Consider the following 21,561-nt stretch of genomic DNA (forward strand, 5'->3'; position numbering starts at 1 on the left):
GCCTGTTTGTGACACAACCCCCTCCAGGCTGAAACCAAATTTTTTGAGTAATATGGACATCTATAATAATAACCAATATATTTCCTGCAGCCGATTTTGATGATATACAAAGTTATAAACAAATGAAGATCAAAAAACGGTAAATTTTCGCTTTTTTCGTCTATTACTAAGAAAATAGTCATTTTAAACAAATTTGAGAGTAAGAAACTCACAAACGGTATAAAAAACTTCAATATGGCGTTTGCTTAATATGTCTATCCTTATTGGTTGCTTAGAAAATTGCAAAATAAATCATAAATTTTGAGTTTTTATAAATATTTATAACTTATGTAAAAATTAACTTAGAACCTTCTTATTACATGGAATGCTGAGACTTATGGTGCTTAATTCATACCCTAAATTTCGAAGAAATTGGTCAAATAGTTTAAAAGTTATTTAATTCGTTTATCCCAAATTTATTTTTTTTTTGCAACACTGTAAGTCAGAATATGATGAAGCTACAGTAATACTTTGGATAGTTTATGGAAGAAGGAAATTTACAGTATTAATTTAATTAAAAAAAATTAGAAAAAATAATTATAAATATTGCAAAATTATTTTGCAAAAACCTGTGAATTAAAAAAATGGGGGGGCTAACTTTGTCCCTAATTGTCCTAGGACAGTTGTTTTTCTTTCTAAATGTGTATAAAAATTAAGTCTTTCTAAATATGAAAAAATAATTTTTCTACAAGTAACGGTTAAAAAGTTATTCTAATTGTTTTTAAGTAAGCAAAAAATCGACATGTTTTTTCAAAATAATTTTGCACTGTTTAAAATTATTTTTTGTCATTTATTTTTAATAATGGTAATAGTATAAATGTTCTTCTTTCATAAACTCTCCGAAGTATGATTGTAGCCTCATAATTTTCTGACTTGTAGTGTTGCAAAAAAAATGAATTTGGGAAAAACAAATTAAATAACTTTTAAACTATTTGACCAATTGCTTTGAAATTTAAAATATAATTTAAGTACAAGAAGTATCAGCATTCCGTGCAATAAGAAGGTTCTAAGTTAATTTTTACATAAGTTATGAATATTTTTAAAAACTCAAAATTTATGATTTATTTTACAATTTTCTAAGCAACCAATAAGGATGGACATATTCAGCGAACGCCATATTGAAGTTTTTTAGACGATTTATGAGTTTCTTACACTCAAATTTGTTTAAAGTGCTTAACTTTTTGGTAATAGACGAAAAAAGCGAAAATTTAGCGTTTTTTGATTTTCATTTGTTTATAAGTATGTATATCAACAAAATCGGCTGCAGGAAACATATAGGTTAATAATATAGATGTCCATACTTCTCAAAAAATTTGGTTTCGGCCTGGAGGGGGATGTGTCACGAGAAAAATCTTATTTCTCTGGACTATAAATAACTTTTCATAATAGAGATTTTCCATATTATGAATTTAAATACAGTGAAACCCCGATAAGTCGGCCCCCGATAACCCGGAAGTCCGGCTAACCCGGACCGATTTTCATCAGATAAACATTTTGATTTTCAGTATTTTGTATTTTGACGACACCCGATTTGGGCGTCGAAATGTTAATAAAATTATTTTTCAATTTAATTGTGGCTTATTTCCTATAAAAATACATAGTTAATTATCAGATAAACATTTCAGCAATAAAAATGTATGTAATATAATATTTGAGATATAATGTGTATTTGTGTAATTTGAACAATACGATAGTAAAAATGACTCATGGCACACGTCGCGTCGGCAGAAACAACAGACACCTGTCTGCACATAGTATTCCTTTATATATTTCAAACAGCATTGTTTATACAGACTAAAAGACTACCTATTTAAAAAATTCTTTTTCAAACAATGGTCTTTAGTTTTCACTGTTCTTAAATAAGATCACATCGATTGTGACTGTATTGTGTGTAGTACAGTCTTGTATATTGTTCGCTTCCGTTTGCTTACGTTTTTGTTTGCGTGTTTTTAGTAATTTAGATGTGTAGGTACTGTGCATACCTATTTATATATATTTCATGTTATTTCAATTCTAACGGAGTTTATCTGTAAGTATACCGTATTTTATTCATTTTTACCATATTCTCCGGCTAACCCGGATTTTCGATAACCCGGATGGGCCGCGGTCCCGGTTAATCCGAGTTATCGAGGTTCCACTGTACGTAAATAAACAAAGTTTACCTTATGATAATGCTCGCATTTTCAGCATGTTTTAAATAAATTTTGTGATTAGGGAGTTTTTAGACATTATTTTATTTGCACGCATATCTCGTTAGTATGAGAAAATTTGATGGGAAGGTATGTATAATTAATTAGACGTTGGGAAATTAATTAAAGCCTAGCCTTATTCTCCTTATTCAGGCAACAAACTAAATTAAAAATATAAGTAATCCGAAAACTAGTTAAATCGGTCATTATGAAAAGGGATCCAAGAGAAGATTAGGACGCAAGAAAATGTCCTGGCTCCGAAACATAAGGCAATGGACAGAGATTGACCACATACTCTGATACATATTGCAAGAAACATAGAATTAATGGAAAATGTGATCGCTAACATCCATTAGTGGATTTGCATCTGAAGAAGGAAAAGAAATGGGGTCATCTCCACTTTTTTGACATTTCCACTTCCTGTCGAATTTGTATTTAATACACGTAGACACGTCTATTCCACCTAAAAACAGGTCAACTTTTAATATTAATAAAATGTTCATATTATAGTGGCTAATTTGTTACCTGTTCATTTTGAAAACGGTTAATCTCTGCTCCAAAAATTTCGGTTTTTAGGTATTTTAAAATTTAAAAACCATATTGTTAAAATATTCTCCAGTTTGTATAGTAAATTATAAAACCAATAAATAAATAAAAACAGTTATTTTAAGATAAAAAATTTTAGACTCTCCTGTAAAATTTTAAAAAGTGGAGGTGATCCCTTTTTAAAATGACCTGATTCAGATATATATGATATTAATATCATTATGGTATATTATACCTACTCAAAATTTATCAAAATATCTGGGTTCCTAGGTAAGCATCACTAGACTTTCCTACTTAACTCCTATCCTCACCTCGACGATGTTTATTCTGGATTACATGGACGAATCTCAGTAACCGTAGTAGCATCTCTGCCAGAGATTGGGTAACTAACCTCCAGTATAATATATTGTCAAAGTGAACTAAGTAAAGAGAAATTGCCCTCCAAAAAGGCGGTTTTGCTATGATCCAGAGATCCATACATAAAATACAACACTGCTGCAAAACAAATTCATGCGAGAAAAATATGTGGTTTTGTAATACCCGGTGTCCATTTATATTTTCCCCCATTTTAACTGCTTATAACTTCTAAACGGCTCAAGATAGAAATATGCGGTTTTGGTTGAAATGTTTTATTTTAGTAAAAGTTTTGTCTGAATGGATTGAATTTTTTATGTCGCTTTTAAATACAAAAAAAATGGCGGATTTTTGAAAAAAACATTGTTGACTTTTTTTATTGGAACACCCAGTATATTTTTTTGTAAATTGAAAGAAAGATCATTCACCTATCCAGCAATATAAAGTTTTGCAAAATCGGTTGTCAAATCACTGAGTAACTAATTTTTAAAACGAGAGGTGCAATGTGGATATCACATACCTAAATAACATAACTAAGCAAAATGATATTATGTTATGTGATTTCCACATTGCATCTTTCATTTTAAAAATTAATTGCTCACTCATTTGGCAACCGATTTTAAAAAAAATTATATCGCTGGATAGGTAAATGATTGTTTTTTCAAATTTTTAGGTAAATGACCATTTTTTTATGGCATTTAAATAAAAAATGGCGGATTTAAAAAAAAACGTTGTTGACTTTTTTTATTAAAACGCCCAGTATATTTTTTGCAACTTGAAAAAACGATCATTAACCTATCCAGCGATATAAATCTTTTTTAAATCGGTTGTCAAATGACTGAGCAATTAATTTTTAAAATGAGAGATGCAATGTGGAAATCACATAACATAATATCAATTTGCTTAGTTATGTGATTTAGGTATGTGATATCCACTTTGCACCTCTTATTTTAAAAATTAATTACTCAGTGATTTGACAACCGATTTTAAAAAACTTTATATCGTTGGATAGATGAATGACCTTTTTTCAGTTTACAAAAAAAATATACTGGGTGTTCCATTAAAAAAAGTCATCAACGTTTTTTTTCAAAAATCAGCCATTTTTTTTTCGTATTTGAAAGTGATTAAAAAAATTCAATCCGTTTTTCAAACGTTTTTTTCAAAAATCCGCCATTTTTTTTCGTATTTGAAAGTGATTAAAAAAATTCAATCCGTTCAGACAAAACTTTTGCTAAAATAAAACATTTCAGCGAAGACCGCATATTTCTGTCTTGAGCCGTTTAGAAGTTATAGGCAGTTAAATTGGGGGAAAATATAAGTGGACACCCGGTAAAATAAGGACGAATCTGTATCATACGAGTAAGAGGTAATTGGGGTAAATGTCTATTATTACGTAGGCGTACCACGGGATAATAGCCATTTCCTAATTATTACAACTGACAATACGTATAAATGTTACTGTACACATCGACGTAGGTTTCACTTTATGTTTTGATTTAACTTGTTTGAAAATCAATCAACGAATTGACGAGAACAGACCGAGAAAAAAATGGATACAGCAAATAGAGGATGCGGGAAAAAATAAACAGAAAACACTTGAAGAGATGAAACTAATAGCAAAAGAGAGAAAAGAATGGAAGAGATGGGAAAATATGTAGCTAAACTAAACTCAAATCGGACACGTAAAAGGGTATAAGGAAGGGGAGAAAGAAAGAAAGAAAAAAAGAAAGAAAGAAAGAAAGAAAGAAAATGAATCATGGCGCATGGGCAAATATAAAATGTAACAACTATGTGTATAAAATATAGGCAGGAAAAATTGTTGTCACAAATGAAACAAAACGTATTAAAAATATTTTTTATTTAAAATATCTCGGTAGCGTACCATTATTTTATTTAAAAAAATTCAGACCATTACCCCTATGAGCGCCAGTGATGAATATAAAATTACTGGTTGTACTTCAAAAAATACGAAATAGCTTAACGAATAAATTTACCAAATTTAATTTGCATATCTCAATGGATTTCAGAGCAATAAATAGATCGTCAGTTTGTAAAGAGTATTTCAACAACCCGTATCTCAGAAACAAATTATTGGCGGACATACGATTAGTTAGCAAACTGTCAGTATTTTTTATGTATCATCACTCTTTGAAGTTTGTCGCCGTTATTTACTAACACCCTGTATATCAAATTTAAAACTAAACTAAAGTTTTGTTTACACATGATTTTATTACATTATCGGCAAACAACAATAATGGCAGGGAAGCCCAAGCGGGGATTTTTGCAGTTACTCGAGCGCGTCAGATTATTACATGGGGAGAAACCTAGTACCCTGAAAATGTACCTCTACCATATATTGGCTCTTAATACAGGGGCGTTAAAATTCGAAATCATCAGATTAAGATATGAGGTAAGTTAAGTACATACAAAACAGTGCGTTTTTAAAAAATCTGACGATTCGCGCGAGGCATAAAGAAATGGGTGAGTCCCAAAATTTCACAAGAAAAAAACGAATATTTCGCGAAATGAATGACAGATCGAAAAACTAAAAAATATGTGCTCAATATTTTTCAAAAATCTATCGAGCGATATCAAACACGACTGCCCACGGAGAGGGGTGGGGGGTCAATATAATATTTTTTTAAATACGAATCCCGCGATATTTCGCGAAATGAACATCAGATCGAAAAACAGCAAAATACACTTATGCAAAATTTTTGAAAAATCTATCGAATGGCACCAAACACGAACCCCCACGGAGGTGAGGTAGGGGGTTACTTTGAGCCTACATTTTTTGTTGCAGATTTGGATTCCTTACGTAAAAATAAATAACTTTTATTCGAGACATTTTTTCGAATTTGGATAGACTAGTTAGGCCGTACTAAATCCATAGAATACTATAATTTTATAATATACTATACTCTAATACATATACTATACTATACTATACTACGGCACTTTCGTTTAGAACTTTTTAACCAGAAATGATTTTCTAAGGCACGTCGAATAATATATGGCTTATACTATTTTAGTCATTTTAAAACGGTACTTCCACTTACTACTCAAAAACCTTATTTTTGAGGTCAAAATTCTCACGTTTTCCGTACAAACCCGCACCCTTAAACAAATACGAAAGTACGCCACTGACAGAGTCGAAATCGGCAAAATCAAATCGCAAAAAATTCACAAAGATTAAGTCCAAAAGTGCAAACCTCATATTGCTCTCCCACGCGTATCCAAAACCCGCATCCCTTAAAAAATCCGAAATCACGCCACTGTCAGGGTTAAAATCGACACAAAAAAAACACAAAAAATTCAAAATGCTTCAGACCAAAAGTACAAACCTCATATTGCCATCCCAACACCTATTCAAAACTCGCACCCCTTAAAAAATACGAAAGTACACCCATGAAAGGGATAAAATCGACACAAATAATTCTCAAAAAATTTTAAAAGCCTAAGTCCAGAAGCACCGACCTCATATTGCTACTTACACACCTATACAAAACCCGCACCCCTTAAAAAATCCGAAACAACGCCACTGACAGGGTTAAAACAAGCGCGAAAAATTCGCAAAAAAATAATAAAGTTTAAGTTCAAAAGCACAAACCTCATAATATTACCATCCCCATATCTATTCAAAACTCGCACCCCTTAAAAAAACGAAAGTACGCCCATGACAAGGTTGAAATCGTCACAAAAAATTCTCAAAATTTTTTAAAAGCTTAATTCCAGAAGCACATACCTCATATCGCTACTTACACACTATACAAAAGTCGCCCCCTTAAAAAATCCGAAACGACGCCACTGGCGCGGTTAAAACCGACACGAAAAAATCGTAAAAAATTCAAAAAATTCAAGTCTAAAAGCAAAAACCTCATTTTATTTTTTTTAATATTTCAGCCCTATGCAAAACTTGCACCCCTTAAAAAATCGATACCACGCCACTGACACGGTTAAAATCGACACGAAAAATTCGCAAAAAATTCAAAAACCTTAAGTCCAAAAGTACCAATCTCATTTTGAGGTTTTGTTGAAAATATCGCCATTTCCCCCCCTTTTCTCTCCCCATGGATGCGCCACTGATTGAAACTTAGTTTTTCGAATCCGCCACATCAAACCATTTACAACTATAAAAGTTTGACCAAAATCGCAGCCATAGGGGCGGAGCTATGTCATTTTTTCTGTTTTTTTTTAATTTTTGATTTTTTTTGACATTTCCTGTCAAATATTGAAAATTTAGAAAATCACACATTTTTCGCCTCGTCAACGCGCAAATTTTGATGCCTCGCCAGATTCGATAAGTTTTGCCGTAAGGGCGCTACTGGGGCGTGAATTTAAAAAAATGACCACTTTTGGTAACCACCCCCACCCTTACCGTAAGGGTGGAAACGCCGTTCGCAGTTGCCTGGTACGTAAAAACTGTGGAATATTTTGGCCATTTCGAAAATTTTGCAAACACTTAAAAACTCCGGGTACTTCGAGGGATGAGTTTGTCATTTTTGGCCATTTCATCAAAATTTCCCTTTTGCGAATTTTTTGTGCCGCCCCTGTTCGATCTAGCGGCTCCAGTCAAAAATCATATTTATTTCTAACGCTTAGCATCAAAACGCGCTAAAATTTTATCGCGTTCGACCACCCCGCCCCCACCCCTATAAAAAACTCGCTTCCCTTAAAAAAAAGGAAAGTACGCTCCTGGGAGGGATAAACATTCCACTAAAAAATTGCAAAAAATTAAGAATAGTTAACTCCAAAAGCACAACATTCTTCAAAACCCACCAAAAATCATCAAAAAATTCAAAAAGCTTAACCCGAAAAGCTCAAATCTCCCCACCTCGTACTTCCGGAGCTACAAAAACGCCCCAATTTGAATTATGTATATAGAGATGGCGCAGTAATCTAAACGATTGTTGGAAATGGAAAATTAAATTAAAAATGGAAAGTCCCCACTAAAATGGAAAACGTAACTTAACTTTTTTTGGTTTTAGGACCTAATAATCACAACCCAATAGGTTCCCGTAGCGCTCGAGTGACTGCACATTTAGCATACTTTGCTCCCCTACCATAAATAATATGGACAGGATAATTTTAAACAAGTCAAATTATTTACCTAGCTACATCACATTTTTGCCAATGAAAAATCATATTTTTACTAATTCAAAAAATATTCAAGTAGCTTTAAGCATACGTTAGCGCATTAAAATCCCCCTTACCCAGCATTCAATAAAGTAATTAAAGCACCCTTCTTCTTAATTCGCGATTAACCCTTTCTCTTTAATCTCCGTCCACACCGAGCCCTGCAGCGTCCCCATTTCGACACCTCTGCGAACAATGGTCGCAGCAAATCCTGACTTAGTCCTGATGGGATTTAGTAACTCGTCCTTGCATTCTCTGCGGACTTCATATAACTCCTTTTTGCCACAAACGCTCGCGACCGTTTTTACAGCGCAATTAGTGAAATGAAATGTTCATTGAAAAAGTTTTTGTGCTGGTATCGATCCAGAATTGGTTACCTAGAAAGGATCCAACAAGAGCTTAGGTAATTAATTTGTGGACGAGACCTTAAGCCAAATAGTTATACCGCCCTCTTTTTTGTGTAAGAGGCGTTTTAGAAAAAGTAGGTCTAATTCGTTTCTGACAACGATGGCACTTTAATTGGAACCTTTTTCGAAGACTGTAATTAATCACGGAACTTTTGCATGTTTTCGGTCAGTTTTCTTTAAAAATAACTCTAGTATTAACACATCAAATTAAAAAAAAAGGGTAAAAAATAGAATATACAGGGTGTTTGTAAATAAGTATGACAAACTTTAAGGGGTACTTTAAGTAAGGACACATTATACATAAAAAATAATGACAGTTTTGATTTACATATATTATATCTGCAAATGTTTCGTTTTCGAGATACGAGTATTGAAAATTTTCTTACAGACTGATAATTGTTTTATTGTTTTATTGCACAGTTTTTGAAAAACAATTAAGAGTTTTATATTAACTATTGACGCCCATACGGGTAATGGTCTGAAATTTTTAAATAAAAAATAGTATGTCACTGAAATATTATCAACAATATTAAAATTATTTTTCAATAAAAAACCACAATCAAGAAGGATCCTGAAATAATGCACCCTACCGTTTTCATCGAATACCTTAATGATAGCTGTAGACATAATTGCTTGACCTACATTCGAGTGAGTCGAAAAAATAGCTTGGTGTTCAGGTTCAGTCTCCACCCGCTGTTAAGTGTCGGTTTTCTATCTAAATGCAACCGACTATGATGTTTTACCTTACATTTTTTGCTCGATCCTTATTTACACTTGGAGCTACAATGACCAGAATATGGGCAATTTGTACACAGTTTGGAATCTCTAGCATAATTTTGTTCTGAAGTTGTTTTCTTGTGGCATGTTCGTAATTAACTATTTTTAATGGGAAATAAGCCACAATTTTACTAAAACAATGATTTTATTAACGCTTCGACGTCCAAATCGGATGCCGTTGTCAAAATATAAAAAATATTTATGAATTAAACAAAAATGTTGTTGCTTAGGAAAAAAATCTTCTAATAATTTATTTAATCTGACTCATTTATGATTCTAGCATGATTGATTTATTATTGAGCCGAAGTCCACAAAAATTTAGCGCAATTATAGATTTTGTGATTTCCTTTACAGAACTTACATGCTTTTCTATTGAATGAAAGAAAATATTGCGACTGCTTTGAGAACTTGGACTGCTTGTCCGACGAATAAGAAATTTTTGATAACTCTAGTTTTTCCAGAAGATCGGCTTTGCCTTTCAAGAATGTACTTAATCATATTTTCAAAGGTAGAAAGATAACCTCTAGATTTGTATGGTTTCCATCCTTTCACATATTTAATTTGCTAGCTACTATGAATATTGGGTAACTGAACCCATGAATGAACCGGTCGCTGAAGTGATTCTAGAAAACGCAAGTTCTCTAGAATCTCTTAAGCTCTCTAATAGTTTATTCCCTTTCGCTATTCTGGTATCGAGCAAGATTTTGTATCTAGTAGAGTATCTAGAAAGTTTAGGTATACTATTAAAGTGTTGTCACATTTCAGTTTGTCATTCCAATTAGTTGGTATTATATTATTTTCCCATACTTACACTATAAGTTGATATGTCCTACCCTGCAATTGATCTCAACCAAAGTTGATCATGTCCCTTCATACCCTACTTTTCCCAGAACTTTTGTTATGTTTAATTTCTTGTATTTCTATCACCACTTCCTCCGCTGTAGGCTGCCTTTCAACTATCTCATCTTCTCCAACTGCCCAGTTGTCTACTGCTTCGCGCTCCACCTCGCGCGCAATTAGTGAAATAAAACATGTTCATTGAAAAAGTTTTTGTGCTCGTATCGATCATGCAAGAACCAGTGGTGTATTGTGCTCGATGCATTTTTCAAGTAATATGTATCTTTATCGTGGGTTGTAGTCAACTGGACAACATGCCTCCAATGTTCTCTCTCTTTAGCAACCTCTATCCAATTCTCCAAGCCCATAGCTTTAAGGTCCCCTGCTATATTATCTCGCCACCGGAGTCGAGGGCGTCCGCGTGGTTTTCTTCCAGTTAGGATTTCCTCCCACACAAACCTTACTATTCTTTAGTCAGAATGTCTTCTGAGGTGCCCTGCCCATTGGAGTCTTCTGGACTTTATTTCTTTTATGATGTTTGTTTCTGGGTAAAGTTCTTCGAGCTCTTTGTTAGTTCTTATTTTATATTATCCTGTTCATCCAGCAATATATCCTAAGTTTCATCCAGCACAGGCCCAAAGATCTTCTTTAAGATTTTTCTTTCCCAGACTGTAAAAAAAATAAACTTCTGTTGGAGTAAAAGTAAAGAGACTGATAAACTCCAACAGAAGTAAGAAAAAAGAATCCTAATAAGCTAAAATTGCAACAGTGTGTCAAAAAATATAGGTGGATTCTGCGTTGAAACCGAGGTAACAAAACACTATTTTAGCAGTAGGTTTTGTAGGAGTAAATGAAAAGATGAAAGGAGTGATCAACAAATAATAGATAGGTGAATAGACAGAGACAAACTGAATGGAGTTGGCTGGCAAAAGATGCAAGAAAACGACAACTTGACACTCAAAGATGGATACGGCCAATTTGCATGCCGGTCAAAGACAGTAGCTCAAAATGGATAGTAATGGTGACTAGAGAAGGAAATACTAAGATAAGAATAATGTACTGAACTCAAATAAACATGATTAATTGCTAATGAAGAACAAATTGAATAAATACAAATAAATCATGGGCGCCAGGAAATGATCCTTGATCACTTTCCCAGGTATTTCCACTGCTGCCAAAATTATATTAAATCAGTAAATATGAACAGAAAGGAATAATAATATTAAATGATATATCAAATAAACAAAATTTATTAAAAATATAACTACCTACTAGATGTTTGACAAAATCTGACTAAAACCAAGGTGAATATTAAGTGTGCGACTCTAACATGACAAAAGTTATAGTTTAACATATTCTAAAATGTAAACACAGTAGTAATGTTATATATTACAAATTTAAATACCTCTTACTTGCCTGTATCCTATTGCTTATTTGCTTATTCCTAGTGATTCGCCGATTATCTTCAGTTGCTGTGGTTCCAAGATTTTCTAACCCGCTCATAGTTAAAATCATCGATGGTGATGTTTTGACGGATTCTGTCTCTGATTTGATTATTGTGGCTCGAATACGACATATACAGTGGAACCCGCTTATTAGAATAGCGGTTAAAGGAATATCCTGGTTTAAGGAATAGAAATTTGAGATCCCAAAACGTTTTTACTAAGCAGATATGATCGGTTATTAGAATATCTCTGTTATAGGAATACTTTTGCTTGGCACGAAGGCTATTCCAATAAGCGGGTTCGACTGTATTTCGTTTTATTTCCCTGTTTCCTATTCCTGTCTGTTCTTTGGGCTGATAGAAATCAAGTTTAGGTGTTAGTCTCTTGGTTAAGATTTTCATAAACAGTTTGTACAGAATATTATGTGTCAAGAGGTTGATAGGTCTATCATTTTTTAATTTATTCATATCACATTTTTTGTGTAACTAGAATATCACTGCACTGTTTCAGTCTTTTGGAATCGTTCTGTTCTATTAGCTCTGAGCAATTCATTTATGTATTCTGTCCATCTCTGTAATTTTTCGTTAGTATTTAAAACAAGTTTATCATTTATATCTTTCAGTATTCCCAGTTTTCTTTTCCTATTGTTGTGATTTAATTATTAAATTGTTTTCATGTCTGTTGAAACTATCATGTCTTTTCCAGTATGCTTATATTTTGCGCAGTTTTCTTTTAACCATTGTTCTTTCGCCTGCTTATTTTTGTATTTTATTTGTTTATCCACATTTTTAAACATCTGATTATCTTTGTTTTTATGTTGAAGTATTCATTGTTTCTTTTTGTATCTGGTTTGTATCGGAATTTCTTTTGGAACTTTTATCTATTTTTGTCTTTATTAACAACCGTTTTGTATCCGTTTCAGTATTTTGCAGAAGCTTTTCTTTAAGATTCATTAATCGTTATTGATTTCATTTGTCAGACGTTCTCTTATAAGTGGGTTCCTTAATTTAGTTGTTTTTGCATCTGTTGTTCTTCGTTTTATTAAAGTTATACTTCTTTAGGCACGAGAGTGAATTTTTACATTACCTTGCGCATGCGCACACCGACATTATCTTATTAGTCGCTCAAACGTTATACGGGATCTTATTAAGTGTTAAAATCATCTGTCAATAATTGTTGGATATTATGGATAAACAAATGTTGTGTATATTAGCTTTTATTGTTGTGATGGCGGAGAAAAAAGCAAGTTTATAATTGTAGTGACTTTTTAAATAGTTTTTAAAAGTGACAGGTACGTAATAATTGTAAATGGTTCAGTATCCTAATAAAAAATTACATAGGTACCTACCTATTTGGAAAATTTAAAATGAACATACCAAAATAGTATGTAATGCTTTGATTTACATAATTTGATTACCATCAAAATTTCTGTCAATATTCACCTAATATATTGTTTTATTACTCTATATTACTCTATGTTTTGTTGTATTAATAATATTCTACAAAAATCTCAAAATAAATTTGGTTAAATTCAGAACTGTCAAAAAGTTTAAACCGTTAAGTTCGTCGATATTCTCACATGATGCATGTGCCTCCGTGGGCAAAAGTGTAAGATGAATGAATTCCAATACTAGCTGCGCAAACATAAGCGGGTTCGAACCCCAATAGAAACTTTTATTTTTTTTTATTTTTTTTATACATTTTATGATTATAAGTATGTTTATTATATATTTTTTTTTCAGAAAATACGTATTTAGTTAAAAAATTTTCCAACAATTATTGTTCAGAAATCATTTGTGGCATTTTTCAATGTGCTTGTGTGTGTTTTATTCTTTTATTTTTTTAATTATTGATACTGTTTTAATAAAAATTTTTGAAAAGTAGTAAGTATTAAAATTAGTTTAATATTTAAATAAAATTTAAATAAACTGTTTAAAGTATATTAATTTCGTTGAAATCATATAATAGAAGTATAACTTCTTACGTGCGTACAAAGTACACACACATTCTTTTTATTTTCATTTTAAGCCTAATTTTGGTCACTACTGGATTCTGATCTGATCTTAAGAAGGCACTTGGATAGGTTTTAGCAGATATAATTACGTTCCTGTGTCTTATTATTATTTAACGCTGTATAATACTTTCGTAAAATCAATATATAAAATCCACATTGCAAGTATATTAAAGCTCCCGTATTGTTCCAAGAAGAGAAACTTTCCACGAAACAAAGTTATACTCATATAATCCAATCTCGCTTTAAGAAACCTACACCTAAAACAAACAAAAAGGCTTTTGTTCGTCTTACCTATCATTGTAGATAAGTCTGACGTGGAGTTGGAGCTCGTTTTCTCTATCTAACGCGAGATGTGTTCATCACGTAACAGTCCAGCATCCACCATTAAATGTCTGTTCTATAACAAACATAATTTTGTTGAAAACTTCTTAATATTATTAAATATAAGAAAGAAAAATCCTAACTACATTGCAGAAGCAATTATTTTGTTAGGTAGTTGAACTATGATGTTGGTAAGTTAATAAATTGGGTAATTGCCGATAAAAGAAGTTTTCATAAACGTAAGCGAGGCGTTTAAGTTTAAGAAACGTTTAAAACTATTTAGTCCATTTACTCACGGTTTTTCATCCATGTTTTAAAGAACAGCTTGGGTTGACATGAAATTTGGCATACACATAGCTAACATGTCAAAGAAAAAAAGTGGTATCATGTCGATGTGTGCTTTTATCCTGGGGGTGACTTTCATTTCTTTTTGGGAGTGAAAAAATATATATTATATATCTTCAAAATAAGTCCGGAAATCGATAAAGTGACTAATTTTAACCCCTTCGTGCCGGTCCGTCATTCGGCAAGTCGGCTCCTATATACGGATTCGAGCGCTTACCGAGCGGCTTCGCGCGGTCGGTTAAAATACAGTATCACACTACAACTACTTAAAGTTAATGTAATAATAACACTAATTTTAGAAATAAAACTATTTTTATTAAATTTATTATTCGACATAGTGTGTGAGTTAAATTAAATTTTATCCATAAAATACCATATTAAACAACAATTATTAAAAAAGATAAATAAGATAATTCGGATGGAATTCCCCAGATTATTTTATGCTTGATATCGTCCCAGTCTCCTAATCTGGTAAATCCCATCCAAATTATCTTACAAGGGATAGTAAGGTAAGTTGTAAACAGCAGTAGAGTAACTTCACCTCACACACAATCCCCAGTCAAACATCTTAACAACCTTATCACCAATCAAATTAACTAAATCAAATCTCCTTCTGGACATCACCCACTTTTGGGCGTGGTTTCCCCACTTTTAGATTTGAATAAGGTAATTCGGACGGAACAAAAATACCTGAAATATGATGCAGATGGTGGCACCGCCGTATATGGCGAACGGGAACTCATGATGCACACGGGTGCATCACCGTACCGAAGGGGTTAAGCAACTTTTGATCTCTAGCGTATTTTCACGAAGTCTACGCCTTTCAAGTAATTTGCGAATAAATATGTTCATTTTTCAACAAAAAACCTAGTTTTTAGACAGTTTTTCGCAAATAACTCAAAAAGTATGTGTTTTCCCAAAAATATTCTTAGCAAAAATATTGCCCATAAAAAGTGAAAAGAATGGTGTATGTATGAGCTCTCTAGACCCAGCAGAAGCAGAGTTGTAGGTAATGAGAAATAGGTTCATATTAATCAAATTCCAAATCGAAAGTTTCAACTTGAAATAACCAAAAAATCAAGCAATTTTTTGGGGAAAACTGATTAGAACTTTTTGTGGTTTAAAAAAAAGCTGTATTTTTGTATTTGACAAAAGTTTTTAGCATCAAAAACTGTTCCGTTTTTTTTTGGTCGGTAAAGAAAAATCGGGAGAATCCCCACCTAATAGGGCACTTGACATTTTTTTATTTATTTTGTTATTATATTTGTCTACAATAGAAACAACACATACCAAATATATCAACCCTCAGATCGCAATATTTAATTCACAATAAACATTTAAAGTTGTGATAGCCAACACGAAAAGCGTGGAACGCTACTTGACGTCACGCTGTCGTTACAGGATAAGAGAACAACGAACTGGCAGCACTGTAAGATTGTGTGTATTTAAGATTGACCGTCCGTTGATAGTCCGTCGATTTAAAAACATTTTGTTTTGAAGGTTAGATTTTGTTCGTGTATAATTTCGTTTTATCTGTGCTTTAATAATATTGATAATAATAATGAAAGCAACACAAAAACAATATTACAAATATTGTATTGTTGCCATGCGTTCCAATACCACTTATAAACGCCCTTAATACTATTTATTCGTGTACCTCAAGATCAAAAATGTCATTTAAAATGGTTAAAGGCATGCAAAAGAAATGAGAAAGATATTTCACAGAAGACCACGTATGTGAGGATCATTATGTTAATGTGAGTATAAAAATCAGACTCTATTTTCCTCTACATATCATAAGTACTTATTTTATGTTCACTTTTTTGCTACACAATGCAATAATAATATAATGCAACTATATAATAAAATAATATATTTATTATATTAATGCAATATACCTACAATATAATAGGTATTTACTATAGTATTACAAAGAACCTTATGATTTTTTTTAAATCTGTATTATTCATAATATGCCGTTGCAGCGTTGCAATATTTACCGCTTTCGCCCTTTATAGGGACGACCAACAAACTGTCTGACGTCACAACCGATTCCGCCCGCTGAAAGTATAATTTAAATTCTGCAGTTTTTAATTATTTATATTTATTTCATAATAATAATATATGAGTTTTTTTGTCCACTGGGGTTCTTTTAACAGCATTATATAACGTTTATTAGTAATATTTCTGGAATATAATTTTTATGCAAGTTCCCTATCAGCATCTCTAATGCAGTCACTGAAGGTTTTCACCTCCAATTTCATTGAACTTTCATCGATTTTCATGAAAATTGTTGAGTAGTTAGAGGGTACCTCAAGAAACAAAGGCGATATGATACCAACTTGCGCTTTTATCGTGGAGATGAATGCCACCTTTTCTCAAGGGTGATAATTATTTTGTTAAAAATAATACCATAAATCGATAGAGGGGTAAATTCTAAGCAAAATTTGTTATATAAAGTGATTAATATAAATCAATACTTTTTGAGGTATTAAAGATCCAAAATTTTATTTTTTCGTAAGAAAAATGCATGTTTTTTTAAAGCTGCTTTTCACGTATAACTCATAAACTAAAGCTTTTAAAAAAAGGTATTACATATTACCAAAATTAAAGATAATAAAAAGTTGACTACACTCCTCATTTGAAACTAAACTAATGTTAACTCGAAGTAAGTTATGGGTAAATGAATGTATATTTTTTGCGACGAGTACTCAAATCTTAGTATTCAAGCTTAAATAACGGGCAAACCATGCATTTATAAAATATACTTACTTCGTACTTGTGAAAGTACTTCGGATCAAATGAGCTCCAGAAGAAGTTAATACATAGCATCAAATTAAGCAAGTTATGATGAAAATAAGAGAATGCAACGCCTCGTCGCTCGTGCGCGGACGCTACTTTGCTACACCGGCTGTCTGATGACAACAAAGGCGTAGCCTGCTATGCTCTAGTGGTGATGTGAGGGGGGGGGGTTCGTTGAGACTTTTCATTTAACCTTAATATAGATGTTAGCTGGGCGCCAGGTAGATTTGCCACACGGCCCACGCCTAAAGTAGACTGCAACTCCAAATCTACCAAATTGTTGCAGTACCAATCATGTGGTGTATGGAACAAATGAAATTAGACGATACCTCACGTAAAAATAATCTATTAATAAATAATAAATTAAAAAAAACAAGAAACTAATTCTGTAAATAAGTAAGAAATAATTAATAATAGAACAAACTGAACAAATATAATATTGAACAAACACAACGATAACCTAACAAGTCACTAGTTGCGAAGAAGCAAATAGGGTTTCTAGCCCTCAAAATTAACCGAAAATTATAAGCGTCGCGTGAGCTCAGGCGCAACCGCTGTAAAACAATAAACCAGTATAACAAACCGAAAACGCACTAGATACTACTCACAAATAAACTAATATTTATAAAGGCTAATGAACATAAACGGATAAAAAAATAAACTAATAAATATCCTTATCTTAAATCTGTAGTGAGGTATCCAGCGATGTATCCAATAAGAAGAGTAACCAGTAAGGAATTAACGACGTAATCAAACAATTGCAAACACAACGGAACTAAAAATTGCAAGAAGAAATTGAAAGTAAACGGAAACATTAAAAGAGAAAAATAGTACTAGAATATCTCCTTGTATTTACACTATCATATTTTATAAAACTAAATCTAAAACTAATAAGTTAACCTAAACTATCAAAATGACGTCTACTACTACAGCAACTAATAAATTAACAAAATTAAAAACTATAAACTGACTGAAAATGACGTCAGAGAAATAATTCTATTTTAGTAGCAATATCAAATAAGAAAAAAGATGAAAACTGCAAAATTAATGTAGATTTCTTCAAAATGACGTCAGAGCAACGATTCAAATTATATATCAACCAATAAATAAGAAAACAATAAAAGATCTTATACTAACCTTTGGCCAGAAGGGTTTTCAAGGGGTACATATACAAAAAAACTCTTCTACCTCCCACAGAGTATTTTCAACAATAACTAGGTACTATCGACTCCTATATATTTTGTGGTTTAAGGCCTAATAACTGCAATAGAAAAATAACCACTCTCAGAGAAACGAATAAATAAAAAGCTCGGAAATCAAAAATGCACGTATTGCAGTGTTTAAGGAATCGAATTAGACATACCTAATGTTCTCTTCCTTCAGAATGGTTTCAGGAATCGTTACGTCGTATCTAGAATGGTGCATAGGCGTAACCAGGATGATCCTAAGGGGGGGTTACAACTACTGGAAAGGGGGGTTACAACTACTGGAAGGTCTCTGAGGGGTATGGTGTTAAGCGTTTAAAGCTCAAAGTACATCCCAATGGGGAAGGGGGGTTATAACCCCCAAAACCCCCCTGGTTACGCCTATGGAATGGTGCTTTGAAAATAGGTCCCGTACCATACGGTGTGAACTTGACAACTACACAAAATGTACCTACAACAACACTACAATATGCCAAGTTCAATGAACATAAGTTCAGGCCGATATCCCCAATGAGTTCGATTTATCCAAGATCAATTTCCTGAAAATTTATGTTGCAAGTAGCACCCCAATTTTAGCATTCAACGACTGCCATAGTGACGTACCGTAACGTATCCGTGACAACCCTTGCCAAATTCAATAATCTATTCGATTATTTATTTAAGAAAATAGGAGAAATGTGGGAAACGATATGAAAGAGTGGAATAATCTTGTTAATAGAAATAATATATCTGTACCTTAGAGGTAAACAGTCGTATATCCACAATGTATACATTTGCAAGAAAGCGCAAAACATACAGACTAGTCAATAAACTATAAAAAAAAATTTATTTCCATTACGTCGAATTCAATATTATTGGTATATTATAATATGTAAATGCAAATCTATTACTGGGTATTAGTATTGTTAAGAAATTATTTACTTGATGTATAATAATGGGAATTACGACTTTTTACCTCTATGTCTTTAAACAGGTAATATGCAAAATAAAAATCGTAAGTGATTACAAAAATAGTATATTCCGTCTTTAAAAATGCAAAAACCAAATCACAATGTTTGGAACAAAAAAGAACTCTTGTTTTTCATTATCCCGTTTTAACACCCTCAAAATACGATTTAATATAAAAATGGAGCTACGATTGTTTACCACTACCGCATACGAAAGCATACTATCTAATATACGCACGTATTTATGGAGTTGCTATGGATATACTGCTGTTTACCTCAACTGACTAATGGAGTTGCTATTGTTTTTAAACGCCTTATCTAGGCAACTAATAACGGTGTTTGTACGATTTTTTGCCACAATATGCTATGACTATGAAAATTTGACAACAAGAGCGTGGTATTAACTCCATTTCGACAAACTTTTCTAGGAAAAGGTGACAAAAAACATACGCCATTTCCACAAAAATTAAAATTTATAGTAATGCTTACAAGAGTTTCTTTATATTAACATAAGTAATAATTTCAACAATTTTAAACGGTTTTAAGCGCATATTTTTGAAAAAAGGTATAATTTAAAAAAATCAGAATTTTAAAATTACCGCAATTTTTATTTTCTTTTGATAATAGCTCCAAAAATACTCAATATAAAAAAAAATGATTTATAACCTAATTTCAGTTTTTTCTATATCAAATATTTACCTTTTTTTACTACTTCTGTAGGGTAACAAATAACCGAGATAGGAAAGTTTAAAGCTTAAATTTTGCTGCAAGAACTGTGTAATCGGGGCCTTCTATGTTAAAAAAAGTTTAATAGCCCTTGAAATTAACTTTCAAATGGTTTTTAGGTGAAACTGATGTCGTAAAAATTATTGGAGTTAAAAAAACAATAATATTTTTTGGAAAAATTTTTAAGATAAATGTTTTAAAAATTTTTGGAGCATAAATTTTAATGCTATTAACTTGTTCGGGGACTTATTTGATAGATATTTCTAAGGATGTACTTTGACAAATGCTTAATAAGTTTATGTTATAAAGTGCATAATTTTCCCATTATTTAATCTTGAATACCTACTTAGATTAGTGTACTCGCCGAAAAAAATATGCATTCAAGTACCTATAACTCACTTTTCATTGAAAGGTTTTCTCAGTAAGAAGTTTATTTCATTTTTAATAGCTTCAATTTTTAAAATTATAACTTTTTTTAAAAACTTTTTGTTTTTAGGTTATTTATGAAAAATCGAATTAAAACATGCGTTTTTCTCACGAATAATTAAAAACTTTGATCTTTAATAACTCAAGAAATATTGTTTATTTTAATAAATTTAAAAGCAAATTTCACACCATGTCACCTTTGTTCCTTGCGATATCCTCTAACCACTCACCAATTTGTATGCAAATCGATGGAGGTTCAACGAAATCGAAGGTAATAGCTCATATCCACCTTCAGTTACTGCACTACTTCACAAGTTTCTTTATGTATTATTTATAATGATCTGTAAGTTTTACTAGTTCAAAGTGCTTATTTTTGAAAACAATTGGTTTGAAAGTAATTTTTTTTAATTCTTAATGTTGAAAAAATGTTTTTTAAAATAACTTAAGAAATATTAGCGATAACAAAAATCAAAAACTAAAAAAGATGTAGTTTTTATTTTTCTGAATATTTTAGATTTTTTGTTTTTCTGTAAGTTAAAAATTGGTTAAAAATTCGGAATTTATATTTAATGTAATATACTCGAGTATATACTCGTGATTAGTTTCTCGTTCAAGCCATTTCAACTACATCCCTTTAAAAAATAAGCACTTTGAACCCATGAAGCTTACGAATTATAATAAACAATACATACCCGAAAGCCAAGCAACTTGGGAAGCGGTAACGATTAATTTCACGATTTTTTTACGAAACAGAAAGTACCAACTTTATTTTGAGCGTTACTTGCTTATTTTTAATGCTAGAAACTTTTTTATAAACAAAAATAAAGCTTTTCTTAAAATTTTTCCAAAAAGTTATAATCCCAGTTACTCCCCAAAAAGTTCTTGATTTTTGGTTCTTTCACGGTTTATTCGATTTGGAACTTAACGAGTGTGAACCTATTTTTTAGTAGCTACAACTCTGTTTCTGCTGAGTCTAGAGACCTCATACATACAACTGTTTTGTATGCTCTAGTTTGGCTAAAAATGTTTCTTTTAATAAAATACT

Source organism: Diabrotica virgifera, chromosome 3, assembly GCF_917563875.1.
Source record: "Diabrotica virgifera virgifera chromosome 3, PGI_DIABVI_V3a".
In the NCBI taxonomy this organism is placed as follows: domain Eukaryota; kingdom Metazoa; phylum Arthropoda; class Insecta; order Coleoptera; family Chrysomelidae; genus Diabrotica; species Diabrotica virgifera.